The following is a 6,379-nucleotide window of genomic DNA, read 5'->3' on the forward strand; positions in this document are numbered from 1 at the left end:
CAGAATCTCATGTGACGAATCTGCCACCTAGTGACAACATATCGAACCCAAAATACATTAAGTACCTTAGCCAACTCTGAAGACATCACCACTTGTATGCAACTTTATTGATTCCTTTAGTGATCAAAAATGGTCTGATGTGTCTAAATCTTATCTTGTCTCCTTTCCAATTCTCGCCATTTCTGTTCGTGGTGAATTTTCCAAAAATATCAAACCATTTACCTTACACCCTCGATTAGTGGCATATCCATCTGTTGATCTCTTTTGCCATTCCTGGTTACTTCAGGTTAACCTAATCACCTGAATACTTTGAGGAGACTCATCCATAGTCTCAGGGTCTACTAAAACTCTTTCTTGATCGAATATTTCTCTATTCAGAAGCATTTCATTCACACGACACGCTTCAGGGACCCTATGGCGTTACTTCGGAAACTGCACAACCAACATACTTAAGAAACTCAGCAATTCCGTAAACCAATTCTCCTATCCATAAAATAATTAAGTGTTGTTGCACTGTCCGGGAAAAGTTATTACTCAACACTGGAGTAAATGTACTAGCTTGGTACATTGACCAACTATCACTTCAACTTCGATCATAACCATCCTATGTACAAGGAAACTTGTACACATAATCCAAAGTAATATCTTTCCATTTCCACTGCGAAACAGAAAATAGTTATCTCAATCCAAAGGTTTATCTCTTTCTGCCTCAATCTGCTGACCAATAAAAATGTCGAATGGTATGATAAACCTTATTACTTTCGGAATATTGCAGAAGCTGAACAGTGTACTTCGTCCAAAATTGCTTGCTTCAAATCCTCAGCATTAGGCACATACTTTTTGTTTTCTTATATCCACATACCATTTGATTCACGAATCATGTACTCATTCTTTTTCCCTTCTTTCTCTGCCTTGGTTAATTCTTAAATTTCCTCGTCGAACATTTAAGTTTCGAGTACGACCTTACCAAACAGGCCTAACTTGAAATTTAACAAGTATAACTTCTTCTCGATCTTCCATTCTTAATTTTTCTTCCGTTGGTTTTCAATCCACAAGATGATACTCTTGGCAAACGTGCCAGACATTAATCTTACTGTAGTCTTCTCACCAAGTGCTTCAGCTAGAACAAACTTTACGATCACCCTGATCGTACAATCATGTTCATTAACCAATTCAATCCACCTTTGTTGCCTCATATCAAAATCCTTCCAAGTAATGGATATTGAAGACTTTTTGGATTCGTAAAAATCTTGCATTCTTACCAAATATAATGCCTTCATAACTTCACAGCAAGAATGGTAATCATGACTTCTAAGTCACCCGTAGGGTAATTCATCTCATGAGATTCCATTTGTCGTGAAACGTATGCAATCACCCTAACATTTGCATTAACATGCCTCCAATACCATTCAAGAAACATCACTAAAATTTATGATTACCACTATTCTCTGGGAATACCAAAATACGTGCATGAGTGAGGAAATACTTCAGTTGTTGAATCCTTTGCTCACAATTTCCTTCCCACTCATACATAACCTCTTTTCTCAACAGTCTCGTCAATGACAAAGCAATGACTGAAAAATCTTTCACAACCATCCAAAATAGCCTGGTAAGCTAAGAAATTCCGAATCTCAATTACAGCTCGTGGTTGTTCCAATTCCTCAATTTCTGCTATCTTTTAAGGATTCACTTGAATACCTTAAGAATATATAACAATTCTCAGAATGCCACTTGATTCATTTAACTTTAGCCTTTGCTAAACTTAGCATACAACCAACGTTCTCTCAATCTTTGCTTCATCGACTTAAGACATTTACATGTTCTGCTCTGGCTTAGAGTATACCAGAATATCGTCAATGAAAAATGATATCAATCTATCAAGGCATTATTGGAATACTTCATCCATCAACTCATAAAACAGCATGAGTATCCATATAGCATCACCAAACTTCATAAAGACTATAACAAGTCCAGAAAACCATCTTATGATCAACGTCACTTAAAATATTCAATTGGTAGTAACCAGATCTCAATTCAATCTTTGAATCTTCGCAATTTACTTCTGAGCTGGTTAAATAAACATCAGTACATCACCATGGATAACGGTTCTCAATCGTTACCCGACTCCATTGTCTATAATCAATGGATAGCCTTAAAATCCATTTTCTTCCTCACCAACGAACTGGGGTTCCCCCAAAGCGTTGTACTAGGTTGAATGAAAATTTTATCAACCAATTCTTTCAACTGAATTTCCAATTCCCTTAACTCATCATAAACCAATCTTTAACATAAATTTATACCTGGCAACAATTCAATAGTGAACCTCATATCTCTGCCTGAAGGCAATCCAGGTATACTTTCAAGGAAGACATCAAGAAAAGTCTAACCCTTTTGACATTATTCACACTACTCCGAGCAACATCATTTAGCATCACATAAACTAAGTATTTTTGGGCAGCCTTTCAAAACAATCTCTTTGCTTTCACAGCATAAATAATGGCTGAACTCACTTCACTTTGCATGCCCACTCATTAAGGTAACCTCTGATCATCCAGATCGATGGAAAGTGACTGGTTTCCCGTAACAATCCATCTAGTCACGATTATAATCAACCAATCTAATGGAACAGAATTAACTGATACAATATATATTCTATTATTATTAAGTATTCTAAATAAGTACAATACTAACATAAAATAATCTACCGGGTTGCTTGCTTAACGAATCCACGCATGAGTTATTAATATTACGGTCTGCAGCCCGCAATACTGATAAATCATCGTTGTCTCGATAAGTAGGCAACCACTCTCAAAGATATAATAATACTATTTTGCCACTCAATGCAAAATACATACACTCGTCTCAACCGCATTTATTTACTACTTTCTAGGCAATATCAATCATAATAATAAAAAAATATATATATCAGCCGGAGTCAACTAAAATGACCAATACGGCTGATTCAACTCTCATCTCAATAATACGTCGGCCGGATCCACTCCGCGTGGTCGGTACGGCCGAGCCTATAACTCACCAATTTCTCATGCGTCAGCCAGATCCACCTCTCATGGTCTGTACGGCTGAACATATAACTCATCAAATCTCTCTGTACCCACGGTCAATCCGACCAAACTACTAAGTTCATAAACTTGCTGAATCGACACTACGATGTCATAGAAAACTGTTGGGTACAACTGATTCTAGGGACGATTCACAATTCTGTGTCCCCTCTGTTCACATAAACACATTCATTTCTTATTCTTCTTTATTCTCGTTGCTCATGTTCTCAGAGTCCTCAAGACTCAACAGCATCTCGTATATTCCTGGTAAAAAGTACAATGGATAGTGGTCACCCAAAATACCACTTCCCTTTTTCCACCCAGCTTAAAACAACATAACACCTCAACCAAATTAACAGTAATATCTGGATGGAAACGAGGCAAGTCTGAAAACTTTCTATAATATTCATTTATCGTCAACTTCCTTGATTCACATTTGCAAACTCTTGTTTACTACCATCGATAAATGCCGGAGGGATAAACTTTTCCTTAAACAAGTCCTTAAACAATTTTAAATCGGCTGATTCCTCTGGTGACAACAATTAACAATCCTGTTTCCACCAGGATACAAATTCATACCCAAAACCAGGTAGTCATCTCGACCCCTTGTCAGAAGGAAGATTCCTTTGACTTGCATAATCCGAAACATCTTTTCCAAATGGTTAAACCGTTACTTCGCTCCCTCAGGTTCATCATTTCTCTTAAGTGATTCAAATTCAACTCATAACCCATCTTAAAATGTCCCTTTAGACAATAGACTGAATCACCATAGTAATAGTTTCCCCCTAAACCGCTAAATCAGGGAGACTAAATTCCTCTAACTACGTGGTTTGTTACGAGGCGGTGTAGTTCTGACAGAATTCACTAGAAACTTCTCAAGATGTCCAAGATTGCAACCATGCTCTGATACCAACTGACACACCCCGTCCCGAAGGAGGGCATGCTGGCCGTCACGTGAGAGTGACGTAACCATTTGCACAGTACGGAAGCTTTAAAGATACAATTTATAATTTGATACACCCGAAGGTGAGTCCTAATTTTGTCCAATCTGTCAGAACACCGTCGAATTCCTCGTAGTCACCACACCTTTGTGATTCCTGAACCTGGAGGGGCGCAAAACCAAAATTGAGTGGGTCAGTAAAACAATTCTTTTCCAAATCCAAACATTTCTCAAAACGTTGTAACCCCTCTCCGTAAAACCTGTATACTTTCCCAGAAATGTAAAATATAAATATACATATATATTCTCAAACTTCATTTTTTACTATCTCAACATTTTTCTTTATCCATCATGCCATGCCATGTCTAATTCAACAGTTAAGTATGGATGCATCAACAATAATCATATCAGGTGCAAGAAAGTAATCAACCGGAGGCCCTCTAATAGCCCTGCACGGTTGAACCTAGAGCTCAAAATCTATCACTCTCACACTCTGCCGGAGTCACTCCGCGTGACCTGTCCGGCATTCTGCACATAAGTTACGCTCTAGTGCTTCTCATAAATCATCTGTGCACATAATCTAAGGTCACCCACCAGTCGGAATCTCACTAACACTCTCGCGACTGGCCTGTCGTACCCACTCCGCGTGGACTGTACGACTAGCATCTACTTGGATCCAAGACGAGCGTGCGATGCGGTGAATACTATAAGCACTAAACTATGGTGCAGGATTTGAGCTCAATATACATCAACATCATCATAACAGAAATAAATACTCACATGTGCGTCCACCGCACCATTTCATACATATGCATCATAAATCAATTCTTACCCGTGCGTCCACCGCACCAATTCATGCATATGCATCATAAATCAATTCTTACCTGTGCGTCCACCGCACTAATTCATACATATGCATCATATATTAATTCATGCATGGCATTTCAACTCACATTTCTATATACTTTTCATATCAATTCTATGCATGGTATTTCACTTCCCGTTTTTTCCACATAACTCATATGCATTTCATTTTAAACATATTTTCATTTCAATTCAATTTCTGGGAAACGTCAAGTATATATATATACGGAAAACAAAACTGCCCACTCACAGAATACATCGACGTCTCGTAAGTCCCTGAGCATCCCTTGGCCATGCCCGATGCCCGCATAAACCTCACCTATACAAGAGTAACCAATTTGACGTTATTTAACGCCTAACCCAAATCTTAGTTAATAACTCCTTATATATTGCTCAAATTGGGTATATGAATATACCACCGTGACCTACACAACCTCAGGATCATCCCCATATTTTTAAAATAATTTTTGGAGTCCTCACGCGCCCCCACGCGCCTGACGTGGCACGGACCTATGCGCCCCCACGCGCGGCCACGTGTCGTGCACACTGACGGCACAGTAAACGGCAGTTAGGGAATATTCCGTTAAATACTAGCATATTCCGTTAATTATTAACGGCGTCAGTCAACGCCGTTAGCATATTCTGTCAAAACTGACGGAATATTCCCTGTCTTCTCCGGCGATTCGCCGGTCGCCGGCGACTGTTCGCCGGTTTCTGGAAAAATTTCAAACTTGCTATTCTCCTTCGTTTTTCATCCAAATGTTTCGTACCTTATACCAAATTGAAGCCCTAAACACCTACTATCACGTTGGGAGGTTTTTAAGGTCTAAAAACAACAAGATCATACCTTCCAAAATTCCTCAAATTCGGCCAAACTCGAACCCAACGATCCCGACGTCCATTTTGTTCAAACGAGGCACTCCGAGCCTCCTCGTGACCTCCTTAAGCTCACTGTGAGCTTTGTTTAACCTAAAACACGGCCATCTTAAAGTTTGTGAACAGTGCAAATCCACGGGGTGATTTGAAACTAGGGTTTTTGAAATAGAACTCACCTGAAACTTGTACCCCCGTGCTCGTGAAGTTCCCAAGATCACGATGGTGATCTTAGATTGGACGTTCGTGTAGAATTGTGGTTGTTCTTGGTGTTTGCCGTGAGTTCGAGAGTAAGAGAGAGAGTGAGAGAGAGTCTGAAATGAAGGAAGAAGAGAGAAGAAAGATTACGGGTTTTAGGGAGTGTTTTGAGGGTAGGAGGCCCTACCTAAGTCCAAACACAATTTAACACATACAAATATAAATCTAACCCTAGTTTAGGATCTTAGAGTAAAACAAATGTCATACATTTACACACCTTAATCCCGTTTAAGGTCACATTGGTCATTTCACGTCCTCGGAATTAAAATTCCGGGACGGGCTGTGACATTGGGTGTTGCAGAGCTTCTGTGAAGGGGGGAAGGATATTCAGAGTTTCAGATGAGACCAAGAGGGATATAAGAAGCAAGCGAGGGCATTGCACTAA

General features: G+C 39.3%; 1 long non-coding RNA gene across 1 annotated transcript; it reads right to left on the reverse strand.

Moving 5' to 3' along the window:
• Positions 1-4,344: 4,344 nt before the first annotated feature.
• Positions 4,345-6,154, reverse strand: LOC126630521 (uncharacterized). Its single transcript, XR_007626020.1, has 3 exons — positions 5,916-6,154; positions 5,711-5,832; positions 4,345-5,182 (listed from the first exon to the last, which is right to left on the reverse strand). It is a non-coding gene; the product is annotated as an uncharacterized LOC126630521 (long non-coding RNA).
• Between the last annotated feature and the right edge of the window lie 225 nt (positions 6,155-6,379).

Source organism: Malus sylvestris, chromosome 7 (assembly GCF_916048215.2).
Source record: "Malus sylvestris chromosome 7, drMalSylv7.2, whole genome shotgun sequence".
Taxonomy (NCBI): domain Eukaryota; kingdom Viridiplantae; phylum Streptophyta; class Magnoliopsida; order Rosales; family Rosaceae; genus Malus; species Malus sylvestris.